This window comes from Marmota monax, unplaced genomic scaffold (assembly GCF_021218885.2).
Source record: "Marmota monax isolate L192 unplaced genomic scaffold, Marmota_monax_Labrador192_F-V1.1 WCK01_AAM20220418_F8-fsc00170, whole genome shotgun sequence".
Taxonomy (NCBI): domain Eukaryota; kingdom Metazoa; phylum Chordata; class Mammalia; order Rodentia; family Sciuridae; genus Marmota; species Marmota monax.
In genome coordinates, this window is record NW_026692395.1 from 576,808 (window position 1) to 592,979 (window position 16,172).

The following is a 16,172-nucleotide window of genomic DNA, read 5'->3' on the forward strand; positions in this document are numbered from 1 at the left end:
AGAAAACAATCTTATATCAACAATCTAACGCTACACTACAAGGAATTGGGGAAGAGAAAAACAAGCTAAATTCAAAGTTGGCAGGAGGAAGAGAATAATTAAGATTATAGTAAAATCACTGGATACCCCCCCCAAAAAAATATTACAGCAATAATGTTAAACAACAAAACTATAGTGGGTTCTTTTAAAAAGAACAACAAATTTGAAAAACATCGAAATTTACAAAAGAAGATGAGAAGATTCAAATAACTAAAAGAAGTGAAAGGAGATATTACAACCGATGCTACAGAAACAAAAAGGCATATAAGAGACTACTATGGCTTTCTTGTTCTCGGTTGTTGGTAAAATTAATGTATTGAATGATATCTTAAAAGCTATGGATACCATGTGGATTACCATGAGAAAAAGGAAGGAAAGAGAAGCTTTTGAATGTTCAAAGAAAGCCAAAAAAGAAAAAAAAAATCCTGAAGGCTAAGCTCTACCATAAACAGTGCCATGCTGAGAAATTATAAATGAGAAAGACTATCAAGATACACAAAAAGAGAAACACCAAATAAAAGATCAATGAAAGATTGTGCAGCAGCAGTAACTGTTTATCTGCTAGGCAGAAAGGGTGAGTCCCAAGCCAAAGAGCAATTCAACATGATTAAACAAAAACAACAAGGGAAGGTAGGCAAATGGGAAGTCACTCTGCCCAAAGTTCATGTGCAGGGAGAAAGAGAAGTATTAAAAGTGATTGAAGGGCGGGGGCTGTAGCTTAGTGGTAGAGTGCTTGCCTAGCATGTGTGAAGCACTGGATTTTATCCTCAGCAGCACCAAATAAAAACAAACAAATAAAATAAGAATATTATTTCCATCTACAACAATAACAAATTTTTTTTAAAGTTATCCAAAAAAGGAAAGAGAAAAAGGAAGGCATGGAAGAGGATGGTTACTAAAGTCTACTTTGTTGGAGATGACTTTAGGAGAAAACCACCTAAATATGAAAGATTCATTAATCAGATGGGATTATGTTTCCAAAAGGGCCAGGGAACACATCCTGAACTGAAAGCCATATTTTGCCTGCAAGTACTTGGTGTGAAAAAGAATTTCTCATCCTCACTATACACAACTTTGGATATTATTATTAAACGTATTGTCATTGAAATGAACATGAGTGAGTCCAGGCTTGTAACACAAGAAAGCAAAGTTATTTGGGGGAAATATGCCCCGGTTGCCAACAATCCTGAAACTAATGCATACATAAATATGGTCTTACTGGTTTGACAGCAGTTTCATATTCCTTATAATTATTGAAGATTACAACCAGTTAGGCAAACTACCATTACTGTGATGTTTCTGAACACTATCAAACAGCCTTAGATATCTGCAATCATCAAGAGAACTATTTATTAAATTGTAAAAAAAAACATTAAAATGACCCAGTTTTACAAATAATTCTTTATTTGGGGGTCTGCTGAGGGCTTAAATATTAGTAAGATTGAATAGGGCTGGGGTTGTGGCTCTGTGGTAGAGCACTCGTCTAGCACATGCGAGGCCCTGGGTTCAATCCTCAGTACCACATAAAAACAAATAAATAAAGACATTGTGTCCAATTAAAACTAAAAAAACCCATAAATATTTTTTTAAAAAGATTGAATAGCTGAAAAAGCAAACCTTCAAATATCAATATCTGGTTAAAGAGTGGATATTCAGCAAAAAAGAGACTGTTATGAACAATTATGCACAAATTGGATAATCTAGAAGATATGGATAAATTCCTAGGAACATAAAACCTATTAAAACTGAATCATGAAGAGATCTATAACTAAGAAGGAGATTGAATCATTAATCAAAAACCTCCCGATAAAGAAAAGCCCAGGATCCAATGGTATCACAGCAACTTCTACCAAACATTTAAAGAATTAGCCCACGTCCTTGTTAAAACTTTTCCAAAAAACTGAAAAGGGGGAAACATCTGCAAACTCTTTTTATGGTGTCAGCATTTGTGCTTAATTATACCTTTCTAGGGTTTGTCAGAGACATTACAAGAAAACTACAGATACAAATATTGACGCAAATGTTCTTAAAAAAAAAATCCAATAACCAACCAAACAAACAAAATAAACCCACTAGCAACAGAAATCGGCAACACACTAAAAGGATCATACACCATGACCAAGGAGAAATTATTCCTGAAATGCAATAATACCTCAACAAACTAAAATCAATCAATGTGTATTAACCAGATAAAGAACACACAAAAATGCATGATGTCTGAAGTGATGCAGAAAAAGCATTTGAACAAAACTCAATACCCTTTCATAAGAAGAACTTATTTGAAAAACTAAGACTAGGAGGAAATTAACTCAACACAATAAAGGCCACATATAAAAAGCCCACAGATAATATAATATTCCCTGGTGCAAAAAGGAAAACTTTTCCTCTAAGATCAGGAACAAGGCAAGGATACTCAATTTTATCCTTTGTATTCTTCAAAGTACTGAAAGTCCTAGACAGAATAATTGTGAAAAAATCATGTGAATTGAAAGGGAAGAAGTAAAATTATCTCTGTTCACAGATGACATACGAAAATCAATTGTATTTCTATATATTCCAGTGAATTATCTGAAAAGTAAATTAAGAAAAACCCATTTATAGTATCATCAAAGAGAATAAAACTTAGGAATAACCTTAATTAATGAGGCAAAACAGCTATACACTGAAAACAATAAAAATTGCTAAAAAATAAAGATGGTGGAATGAAATGGACATCATTATCCTAGGTACATGTATGACTGCATATATGGTGTGACACTACATTGTGTACAACCAGAATAATAAAAGGTTGTGTTGCAATTGTGTACAATGAATCAAAATGCATTCTGCTGTCATATATACCTAATTAAAATAAGTTAATTAATTTTAAAAATTGCTGAAAAATTATTAAAGAAAACACAAATAAATGAAAAGACATCCTTAATTCATGGACTGGGAGATTTAATGTTAAATCGTTCACACTACTCAAAGTTATATTCAGATTCCATGAGATTCCTATCAAAATCCCCATATACTTTCTTCGTGAGGGCCAAAGGAAATGGAATAAAGAGGAACAAACTGGCTACAGTTGGATCCCCCAAAGGGCTATATTCCACAGGTACAAGTCATCTGTTATATAAATTGAAAAGGGAAATATATTGGGTCTTGCTAGTAAATTTCATCAGATTTCCATTTTTCTATCCAACAATCAATATAAACGCATGTATATTAGCTTTCCTTTTCAATAGCAAATACCCAAGATAATCAACTTCTTTACATTTCTTTATAGACAACATTTATTTTAGCTCATGGTTTTACAGGATTCAGTCCATGATGAATTGTCCCTGTTGCTTTTGGGCCTACAATCAGAACAAGGTAGGGATACTCACTTTTACTGTTTCTATTTATCAAAGTAGTGGAAGTCCTAGTCTGAGTAATTGTGCAAGAAAAAGTAACAAAGGTCATCCAAATGATTTTTGAGGCTGTACTTCACAGCAGGGCGTACAAGGTGGAGCAAAGCTTCTCACCTTATGGCTGGGACATTAAGGAAAGAGGAGAAGGCAGGGGCCTGGATCCCAATACCCCTTCAAGGGCATGCTTCCTGTAAACTAAGACCTCTCCCCTAGTCTCCACCTCTTAAAGTTTCCCTCACCTACCAATAGTGCCAACCAGGGGACTTTGGGAGACATTTAAGGCATTTAAGATCCAAAGCATAGCATCTTATATATAAGGGAGAAATTTGGATCATCCTGACATACACATTTGGCTCCCATGGCTCTATTTCACTCTAATTTTATGAGTTTTATTTTGTGTAGGACTGGGGTGGGGAAACAACTTTAAATTCACATTATATTGTTGGAAAGTGTATATCTCTGTAATCTGCTCAATTACTCTCTGGAAAAAAGATGATAAATATGTAAATGAAAAAGTTCTAATACATATACACACAGGTTAAAATTAAAGGAGTGGAGAAAGAAATGCTAGACTGTATTGTAAAGATATAATCTTCACCAAGGAAAGGCTTGACAATTTCTCTTGGCTCTAAGAAGGTGATATGCAGACCTTTGAAATGTCCTGCTTGATAAGTCTCTTTGTTTACCTAGGGGACTTCACCTATGCTAGATAACTTAACAATGTGAGTTCTGATGAGGGCTTTGTGCCATATGGTATGCATGCTACCTCTGGAGGGGTTGGAGGCTACAAGTGAGCCATACAGGCAGTGAATCACATCTACATGATTGAGCCCCAATAAAGTCTCTGGACATAAGGCCTACATGAGTTTCCTTAGCTGGCAATATGTTATGGATATTCTCACACATCCTTTGCCAGGAAAAGTAGTGCTTCCCATGAATTCACTGAGGGAAGAAAACTGGAAATTCCATACTTGAAACTTTCATGGACTCCAGCCTATATATATCTTCCTCAAAACAATTTGGGAAGTTTTAATCTAATGTTTATAACAGGTTATAACTTTACTACCATGGGTATTATTGATTTCCTGTATGTCCTTCTAGAGAATTACTGAACTTCATAGTAGACACTGTCATCCATAAATTTCAGGTTTGTTTCTAAAGTGTGATTCCCTAGACAAATTCTGACTCACTGAAACATATGTTTTGAGACCAGAAAGGATGATAGTTCGGGAGTTAATAAACTATTGATTTCTGAGGGACACTGGGTTAACTGTGTTATAAAATACAGCTGTACTGAGATCAATTACTGGAGGTAAAATTTACCAATGAAATTTTAAAATTGTGGATAAAATCCCTGAGGGGTTACATCACTGAATATATAAAAAAGTGCACTATAACATGAAATAAGCTTAATATAAAATTCCTTACTTTAAAAAAAATCTTATATTTTATTTATTTATTTTTATGTGGTGCTGAGGATCTAACCCAGTGCCTCACACTTGCTAGGCAAGCGCTCTACCACTGAGCCACAACCCCAGCCCAAATTCCTTGCTTTTTAAACCTGTAATACCTAAATAATCCCTTAATTATTGTTTTCTTCAATACCTAAGAAAGAGTGTTGGGAAAGACTTAGACACATGGACCAGCTTGAATTCTATCTATACTGAGGTACACCTATTAGCCATAAGACTGCTACAAAGGGGAAAAATTATGAAAAACCCCTAAGAAAAATAGAGTAATTTCCAAGCATATAGAGAAAGACAGATTGGATAATTAAGAGGCTTTTTCTAGCAAGATGAAAATATATAAATGGTTGTTAAGAAATGGGATGAAGCTGGGTATGGTGATGCATCTGTAGTCTCAGCTACTTGGAGGCTGAGTCAGGAGAATTTTTTGTGCCCTGGATAATAAAGGGAACCTGCCTGTTAGCGCACGCGCGCACGCACACACACACACACACACACACACACACAAATCTTTCCCCCACTTTCTCTCTCACACACAAACAGAAATGGGATGAATGGAGTAGAAGTGATGGGGTAAAAAAATATTAATGTCACACCCTTGGAAGTTGAATGGACCTATAGGAGGCTAGCAAAGTCCCTTAATATTGAAAAAAACAATAAACATGTCTCCTTTATTTATGCTAGTTTGGAGGAATTTTCAAAAGTTGACAAAAATCCTAAAGAGAAACTACAGTGGTTTGGATCTGGAATGTTCCCCAAAGGTTCATGTGTTGAAAGTCTGGTCTCCAATGTGTCAATGTTTGGAGGTGGGGCTTTTGGAAGATGATTATGAGAATTCGTCCCTCATCAGTGGATTAATCCACTGATAGTTTCATAGCTTAGGAATTAAGAGAGGTTATAGAAAGTTTAGAAGGTGGGGCTTAGTGGTAGGAAGTCAGTCACAGGGGTCATGCCCTGGGGTATTTCTTGTCCTGGTATCCTTTGGTCTCTCTGTTGCCCAGCCACCATGATGTGAGCAGCTTTGCTGTACCATGCCCTTCCACCATGATGTTCTGCCTTGCTACAGGCCCAGACACAATGGAGCCAGTTGACCATGGACTAAAACCTCTGAAACTGTGAGCCAAAATATTTTTTGTCCTTTAGGTTGTTATTCTCAGGTGTTTTGTGATGAAAAGCTACCTGACTTCAAAATGTCTGGGTTCAAAGTCCCACAAACTGAGAACCATTAATGAAAGGATAGGATTTCTTGGCCCTTTCAGTGCCATCTGAGGACTCAAGGTCTTATGCACATGTGTTAATGGTAATAGAGTGGAGAAGAGACTTTTTGGATTTCCATGGCAATGGAGCCCAAAGCTCTGTGATTCCAAAGCCACTTAGTGCAGTTTGTTTGTTTACTCAGTGTTTCTTTCTAGATATACATGACAGTATATTGCATTTTGACGTAAGTTCTAATGGAGGATATAGTTGTTTTCATTTTTAATTTGTCTCACATTATATTCTGAATTCCTTTGCAATTTCTCCTTGCCTTATTTCACTAGCTAGAATCTCCAAAGAGCTAACATCTTTTTCTTGTTCCTCACCTAGGAGGAAAACATTCTTTTGCCATTAAGTGTGATGTTAGATTTAGATTTTTCATAGACTCCTTTTATCAATTTAAGGGTGTTTATTTCTATTACTACATTGCTGAGAGACTTATGAGGAATGAAATTTAGATTTTTGTCAAATGCCTTTCCTGCCACTACTGAGACAGTTTTTATAACTTGTTAATTTGGTGAAATACATTAATTAATTTTTTAGGCATCTTTGTGTGATTTTTATTACTCTTTTATTCTTTGTGTTCATTTATTTTTATGTAGTGCTTAGGATCAAACCTGCTTCCTCACACATGCTAGCTAGGCAAATGCTCTAACACTGAACTATAAGCCCAGCCCACATTAATTCATTTTTAAATGTCAAAACCTCTTGTATTCCGGAGATAAATTATACTTGGTGGTAAGATGTATTATCAGATGATATACATGAGATATGATGTTGCTATACTGTTTACTTCAATTTACTAAAATTATTGTAAAACTATTGCACCTAGCGGGTGGTGTTGTAGTTCAGTGGTATAGCGTTTACCTAGTATATATGAGGCACTGGGTTCAATCCTCAGCACCACATAAAAATAACTGAAATGAAGTATTGTGTCCATCTATAACTAAAAACAAAATGTTTAAAAAATATTGTACCTGCATCTCATGAAGAATGTTAATCTGTAGTTTTTCACTTAATTGGTATGAGAGTACTTTTGGCTCTGTAAAGTGAGTTTAAAAGTAACCCCTTCTCTTGATTTTTTTTCTGGAGGCATTTGTTCTGCCTTATGTATTTGTCAGAATTCACTAGTAAGATCACCTGAGCCTAAAATTAATTACAAATTTCAGGGAAGATTAATTACAAATTTTTGAATGGATACAGGGCTTTTTAAATTTCCTTCCTTCCTTTCTTTTTTTTTTTCTTCTTTTTATTTTCTTTCTTGCAGTGCTGGGGATCAATCCCAGAGACTTCCATATGTTAGGCAAGTGCTTCATCACTAAGCTATACCCTAGTCCCAATCGTTTATTTTTGAGTCTTGTTTCATGCTTTTCTCTTTCAAGTGCTTTGTCAATTTCATCCAAACTATTGAATTTATTAACATTAATTTGTTCAAAATACTCATTTATTTTATTCTAATATCTGTAGAACTCAAAATGATGTTATCAATCCTGTTTCTGTTATTGCTAATTTGTGTCTTCTATCTTGGTTGGTTTTGTGTTGCTCTAGTAAAATATCTGAGGATGGAGACTTCATAAGGAAAAGAAGTTTATTTGGTTCATGATTCTGGTGGCTGTTCTATCTAAACAGCACTATGATGATGTCCTGGCAATGGCCTCCTGGCAGCATCACAGCACGGCAGAGAAACAGAGAAACTGCTGGGTGCATAAGGGGCCAAATATATAGAGTGGAGTCACTATATAATCACTGTTGCAGGAACTAATCCATTCACACAAAACCAATCCCACATTCGTTAAAACAGCATTACTTTATTCATGAGGGTGGAGGCCTTATGGCTTTTTAAGCCCCACTTTCAGACACCAAATTTCATTTGTTGTGGTGCTGGGATCAAACTTCTGGCCTTATGCATGATACACACATTTCAAAAGCTTCCAGCACCTTTCAATAAGTCACATTCAGGACCATGTCTTCATACATGACCTTTGGGGGGGTAGAACATATCCAAAACATAGCACCTTCTCATTTTTCCCCTCATCACTTTGTCTACACATTTCTGAATTTTATTGATCTTTTGAAATGCTTTTGGTTTCATTTATTTTCTCTATTTCTGTTTTATAATTCATTAATTTTATGCTAACCTTTATGTTTATTTATTTATTTTTTTTGCAGTACCGTGATTGAACACAGGGGCCCTCTACCACTGAGCTTCATCCCTAGCCCTCTCTTGTACTTATTTTTAAAAAACTAAAACACTTTTTTCCTGGATATCAAGTAATTACATCTTGATTATTAACCCAGACAGATAGTATATTTATTTTCAATGAGATACTTAGATCATTTACTTTGAATGTCATTATTAACATGGCTGTTTAAATGTATCAACTTAATATTTGTTGACAGCTTTCCCTATCCTTCTTTTGTTCCTTTTCTCTGCTTTCCTTCTGATTGAATACATTGATTAATTCATATTTTAATGATATTGTATTTTTCATTGTGATAAAATGTAAATAATATAAATTATACCATTTTACCCATTTTGAAAAAAAATTAAAAATATTTTTGTAGTTATAGATGGATATAATACCTTAATTTTATTTATCTTTATATGGTGCTGAGGACTGAACCTGGGGCCTCACACATGCTAGGCAAGTACTCTACCACTGAGCCACAACCCCTGCCCCCATTTTACCCATTTTTTTTATATTTATTTTTCAGTTTTCGGTGGACACAGCATCTTTATTTTATTTTAATGTGGTGCTGAGGATCGAACTCAGTGCCCCGCGCATGCCAGGCGAGTATGTGACCGCTTGAGCCACCTCCCCAGCCCCCATTTTACCCATTTTTAAATGTGCAAGTTAGTGACCCTAAGTTTATTCATAATGTTATGTAACCACGATCCACTTACAGAACTTTCTCATAATCCAAACAAGAAACTCCACCAATTAAACAATAATTCTTCATTCCCTCTGAACTTTGATCTTCTAGTAACATTTTTTCCTACATCCTGTCTTTATGAATTTGCCTATTCTAGGTGCCTCATATAAGTAGAAGCATAAATTTGTACTCTTAGTGTGGCTTATTTATTTAGCACAACTTTTGAAGGTTTACCCACATTGTAACATGTATCAGAATTTCATCATTTTTAAGACTGAAAATTATTCTATTGCCTATGTATGACACATTTTGTTTATTTATTCATCTGTTGTAGACATTTGGGTTGTTTGCACCTTTTGGCTATTGTGAATAATGCTGCTATGAATATTGGTATACAAGTATCTGTTTGAGATTCTGCTTTCAGTTCTTAGGGGATATATACGGATGAATTAAATTGCTAATCATATGCTAATTCTATATTTGATTTTTCACAGCAACTTCACAATTTCACTTTCCCACCAGTAATGCATAGGGCTCTGATTTCTCTATATCTTCACCAATATTTGTCATTTTACCTTTTAGAAAAATCTTAGGCAGGATGGAAGATGGCATCCCCGCTGCTCCTCAACACTGGATTTACAAAACAGGAAGTTGGTTTCTCAGTGAGGTGCATAACTGAGGAAACTCACTGAAAGCTAATACTGAACTGTAAAAAAAAAAAAATTCTACATCATCACAGAAGTCAGAAATGTGAACATAAAAAATAATGCCTTAGAGAAGTACCAGCTTGGGCAACAGCATGACTGCCAGTGGCAGTAGTGAAGGGGAAGGGGAGTGCAGGCAAACAATGGAGAAGGCAAGGCTGGCAGGCAAATAAAGAAAAATGATTTGGGGTAACCTGTGGATTAGAGAAGAAGGCTGATTTTAACAGACACTGACTTGGTTGGGGAAGCAAATCAGTGAAAACAATTCCCAAAATAACTCCCACAGAAGAAGAGTTCAGGGCATGGAAATAAGTGCCAGGTTCCCTGGGAAAGCTGCTGGGGTGGCACTGCCCCCTGCTGGGGAAAGCATGAGCTTCCCCTACCAGAGAAGGCAGCTATCTGCCTGTTACACTGACACTACCTGAGAAAGCAATCACCCAATGACTTCCAGTGGCCAGGGGCTTGCACTACTGCCATCCTGTGGTTATGGAAGCATGAGCTAGCACTACTGGAGAAAGCAGTCATCAGTTGAGTTCCTGCAGCCAGCGGACAGTACACTGACACTACCACTACCACTACCAGTACCAGCGTGCCTGTAATCTCAGTGACTCCAGAGATTGAAGCAGGAGGATCATGTTCAAAGCCAGCCTCAGCAAAAGCAAGGTACTAAGCAACTCAGTGAGACCTTGTCTCTAAAATGTAAAAAGGAGGATGGGAATGTAGCTTGATCACTTGATGCTGAATACCTGATCTAACCCAAAGTTTTGTATTGCTGGTACTGATGTTAAATGCTGACCCCACCATTCCCATATAGGTTGCAATTAGTGTTACAGATGTCAAAGTAGACCCTGGACATTTATCTCAAAACTATAAATCTTCTGTAATATTAGTGCTATTCCTGGGTCCTCTCCCTCTCTTCTAAGAGGGGCCAGAATGTGATTAGGACACTTTGAGATGATAGAATAGAGATGCTGCTCCCAAGAAACACTCACAATCCAGTCAAGAAAAAGTGAATCATCTCACCCCACACAAGACATAGCCACACCTAAGCCTAAACATTACTTGAATACATAGAACTGGGGAGACAACCCCCCCCCCAAAAAAAAACAGGCCCCAAGGAGAAACAAACGGAGGGGACCTTCAGGTCCCACCCCTTGATGTCTACTCATGTATCAAAACCAAAGAGAAATCCCAGAATAAAAAGAACTGCACATGAAAGGATACATGTGTAAAAGAGGTAGGGAGATCCATCTTAATGAATGAACAAAGTCTAGGATCTCTGAAAACATGAGGAAACAGACAAACAAATCTGCCCCCAAAATTCACAATTTCTCAACAAAGGATCCAACAGATATGGGAGAGGATGAAATTCCAGAGAAAGTATATAAAAAAACTTATCATTAAAATGTTCAGTGAACTAAAAGAATATCTGTGGAAAGAATTAAGAAAGTAAATATGGGAGTTGAAAAAATCATTTCAATAAAGAAATAGAAATATTGAAAAGAATCCAATCAGAACTCCTGAACATAAAAGATATAATGAATCAAATTTAAAAATTTACTTGAAAGTATCACTGACTGATTAGATTGCATATAAAACAGAATTTCAGTGCTTCAAGACAGAACCTCAGACCTTGAAGACAGGATATATGAATTTGAGTATAGGATACAATAAAGGGAAAAATAATAGAACATGATCAGAAATATATAAGAACTCTGGGACAACAGCAATAGACCAAACGTGAGAATCATTGGGATAGAAGAGAATATGGAGATGTAAGATAAAGGCATTAAAAACCTTTTTTTCCAATGAGATAGTCACAAGACTCCCCTTATACCTTAAAGGAGATATCCACATACAGGATGTATACAGGAACTCAAATGGACCTCATCAGAAGAGAAGTTCTCTAGGACACATTATAATCAAAATGCATAAGATAGAAAATAAGGACAGAATAATAAAAGCTGCAAAAGAGAAAGAAACATGTCATATTTAGAGGCAAACCAATAAGGCTCACTTCTGATTTCTCAATTCAGAGACTAAAAGCAAAGAAGGCCTGGAATGAGATACTCCAAGCTCTAAAAGAAAACAAATGCCAATCAAGATTGGTATACCAAGCAAAGCTCTCTTTCATAGTTGATGAGGAAGTAAAAATTTTCCACAAACAGGATAAACTACTGGGCTAGGGTTGTAACTCAGTGGTAGAGTGCTTGCCTAGCAAGTGTGAGGCACTGGGTTTGATTCTCAGCAACACATATAAATAAATAAAATAAAAATATTTTTAAAAAGGATAAACTAAAATAATTCATGACAACCAAGCCAGCATTACAAAGAATTCTCAAAGATAAACTGCTCACAGAGGATCCCAAAAACAAATCCAATAATTCCCAAATAGATGATGATCAATAGAAAACTAATCACCTAAATGAGAAGAAAGATTTATATATGACAAAACTAAAATATGGCAAAAAACCACAAAAACATATCCAAAATAACACTAAATATAAATGGTCTCAACTCCCCAATTAAAAGATACAGATTAGCAGAAAGGATCAAAAACAAGATCCAACTAGATGCCATTTGCAAGAGACTCATCTCATGCACAAAGATACTCACAGGCTGAAGGTAAAAGGAAGGAAAAAAATTCCATGCAAAGAGAGTTCATAAATAAGCCAGAAAGGCTATTCTCATATCTAACAAATTTGATTATAAGAAAAAATTAATCAAAAGAAACAAAAAGGCAATTAAACCCTGGTAAAGGGAAAACTCCAACAAGAATATATAATGATAGTAAATTTATATGCCCCAAATGTCAGTGCTCTCAATTACATCAAAAAATACTCCTTGACATTAAACCCAAGATGGACCCCAATACTATAATACTGGGTTATTTCAACACACCCCATCGCCAATAGACACATGATCAAAGCATAAAATTAATAAAGATATTTCTAACATAAATCATACAAAATATCTAATTGACTTAGTGGACATCTAGAGAATATTTCACCCCCAATAGCTGAATTTACATTATTGTTAGCAGCTCATGCAATCTTTATCTAAAATAGACCATATAATAGGTCACAATGTATGTCTTAGCAAATACTAAAAAAATAATAATATAATCACATACATCCTATTTACCATAATGGAATGAAAATCCAAATTAACAGCAAGAAAAATACAAAAACCACAAAACACACAGAGATTAAACAATACTCTTTTAAAAATTTGTTTTAATTAGTTATACATGACAGTATAATGCATTTATGCACTTTGATATATCATACATAGGTGGGATATAAGTTCTCATTTTTCTGAGTGTGCATGTTGCAGAATCATATTGGTAATGTAGTCACATATATACATACAGTAATAATGTCTGTTTCATTCTACTATCTTTCCTATCCCCACATCCCCTCTCCTTCCCTCCCATCACTTCCCTCTACCTAATCTAAGATAATCCTATTCTTCCCTAGTGTTCCCCACCTTATTGTGAGTTAGCATTCGCATATTAGAGGAAACAATACTCTTTTAAGTGAATAATGAATCAAAGATGAAATGAGAGAAGAAATCAAGAAATTCTTAGAAACAAATGAAAATAAAAATATAACAAATCAGAATCTCTGGGCCAGTCGTGGTGATGCACATCTGTAATCTCCAAGGCTTCGAGATTGAGGCAGGAGGATCACAAGTTCAAAGTCAGCCTCAGCAACTTAGCAAGGCCCTAAGAAACTTAGAAAGACTCTGTGTCAAAGTAAAAAAAAAAAAAAAGAAAAAGAAAAAGGGCTGAGGAAGTGGCTCACTGTTTAAGTAACCCTGTGTTCAATCTGGGTACAAAAAAAAAATCTCTGGGACATTATGAAAGCTATTCTAAGAAGAAGCTTTACAGCACCACTGATTGCCTACATTAAAAAACAGAAATTGAACTTATGCTCCACCTTATGACTTAAGAAAATGAAATACAAAGTAACACCCAAAGCAGTAGAAGATAGGAAATAATAAAAATCACAGCCAAAATTAATGAAATAAAAAATACACAGGATCAATAAACAAAGGGTCAATTTTTTAAAAAAATAAATAAGATTGATAAATTCTAAGAAAAATTAATCAAATGTAAAATGGACAAGATGCAAATCAACAAAATTAAATTGCAAAAGTAGATATCTCCACAGACACTTCTGAAATCCAGAGTATCACTGGAAACTATTTTGAAAATTTATTCTCAAATAAACTGGAAAATCTAGAAGACACTGACAAATTCCTACACTTTTATAACCTTCCCAAATTGATCCTGGAAGATATAGAAATTTAAACAGACCAATATCAGTACTGAAATTGAAACCACAATTAGAAGCCTACCAACAACGAAAAGCCCAGGATCAGATGAATTCTCACTTGAATTCTACCAGACCTTTAAAGAACTAACACCAGTCCTTCTCCAATTATTCCATGAAACTGAAAGTGATAGAACACTCCAAAATACATTCTATGAAGGCAGCATAAACCTGATACCAAAACCAGAGAACGACACATCAAGGAAAGAAAACTACAGACCAATCTTCCTGACGAACATAGATACAAAACACCTTAATAAAATATTAGCAAAAAGCATTCAAAAACATATTAAGAAAATAATCAAGGACATGCAAATAAAATCTACAATAAGATTTCATCTTACTCCAGCCAGAAAGGCAATTATCAAGAATACAAATAATAATAAATGTTGGTGAGGATTTTGGGGAAAAGGTACACTCATACCTTGTGGGGACTGCAAATTTGTGGGGACTGCAAATTAGTTCAATCACTTTGGAAAACAATATGAAGAGTCCTGAAAAAAACTATGAATGGAACCACCATATGACCCAGCTCATCCACTCCTCAGTATTTATCCCAAAAAACTAAAATGGTCATATTCTAGTGATACAGGCACATCAATGTTTATAGCCACAGAATTTACAATAGCCAAATTATGGAATCAATAAAGATGCCCAGTGATAGATGAATGGAACAAGAAAACGTTGTATATACACACCGTAGAGTTTTACTCAGACCTAAAGAAGAATGAAATAATGGCATTTACCTGTAAGTGGATGGAAATAGAGAAAATTATGCTAAGTGAAATAAGCTAGACTCAGAAAATCAAGGGTCCATTGTATTCTCTCATATGAAGGAGCTAGAGCAAAATAAAGGAAACAAGGCATTGCAGAAGGGAATCGGATATCATAAAGAGATAGGGAATATCAGTGGAATAGAAGTAGGAAAACAAGAGAGTGGGAGGACGGAAGGGAAAGAGAAACAAATGTGGAAATAATTTAACAGGATCCTGTTATATACACATATAAATGTACCAAAGCAAATTTCTCCTTTATGTAGAAAGTACCAATGAAAAATAAATAAATAAAGGAGCAAAAGGAGGATCAGTAGAATAAAGGAGGGGGAAAGGGGAAGTGAGGAGGGGAGTAAGGGGGGAGATATGGATTAAAATCAAATTCCTTGTATGTATGATTTTGTCAAAGGAACTCAAATACTATGCATAATTATAATGCTCTAATAAAAAACTGAAGAAAAATATTAGCCATACTCATGAGTGTGAAGTGGAATCTAATTTTGTTTTCTTGCGCTTGTATTTTTGTAATGATTGGTGATGTTGACTATCTTTTTAGGTGCTAAATGTCCGTTTTTATACCACTGAAGATTTATGGCTCTAGAATATAACAAGATTGGAAATACAGAACACCTAGAAAATATATCCAGTCAGATAAACATAAAATAGCCAGGCACTTACACAAAAGCATACACACATGCACACATACATTATGGATAAATAATACCTTCTAATTTTAGCAATGGACATGAAAGTTTATAATTAAGTAGTTAAAATATTATATTTTTGGAGAACTGATCACAAACAATGCTGTCCTTGATTTCAATCCAATTAATTTCCAACTGATACACACATGTCACAGGGAATTTCAATGTCATATTTCTTGATTTAGACAAATGTTTCCCATTTAGTCAATGAGAATTATCATAAACACATATTTTATACAGAAAGTACTAACACTTTAGAAAGACAAAAAATCATATCCCCCTGTGGAGAGAAGGCTGTGCCCTGCTCTGAGTTACTCCAGAAATGTATATAAGAGCAATTTTCAGGCTGTACCTAAAAGTATTACTCCATTTTGTAATGCAGTAGTTTGCCATAAAATACTCCATGTTAAGTTAAAGTGCTGAGGTGGAATGACTCTATACCTTGTTCACACAAGTAAACAACCACCATTTGCCTGGCACAACCATAAGGCACAAATGATAAATAAATTAATCATGCCAATAAAAATGACCATCTGTGAACTTATCAAATTAATCAAAAGAACATGAATGCATGGGTACACCAAACTCATAGCAGAAAAACCAGGCCCAAGAACTTATCAAAAACATCA

At 35.1% G+C, this 16,172-nt stretch overlaps 1 pseudogene; it reads left to right on the plus strand.

The window, feature by feature from the left end:
• Positions 1-360: 360 nt before the first annotated feature.
• LOC124091432 (ribosome biogenesis protein NSA2 homolog) lies at positions 361-1,266 on the plus strand (annotated as a pseudogene).
• Positions 1,267-16,172: the final 14,906 nt, after the last annotated feature.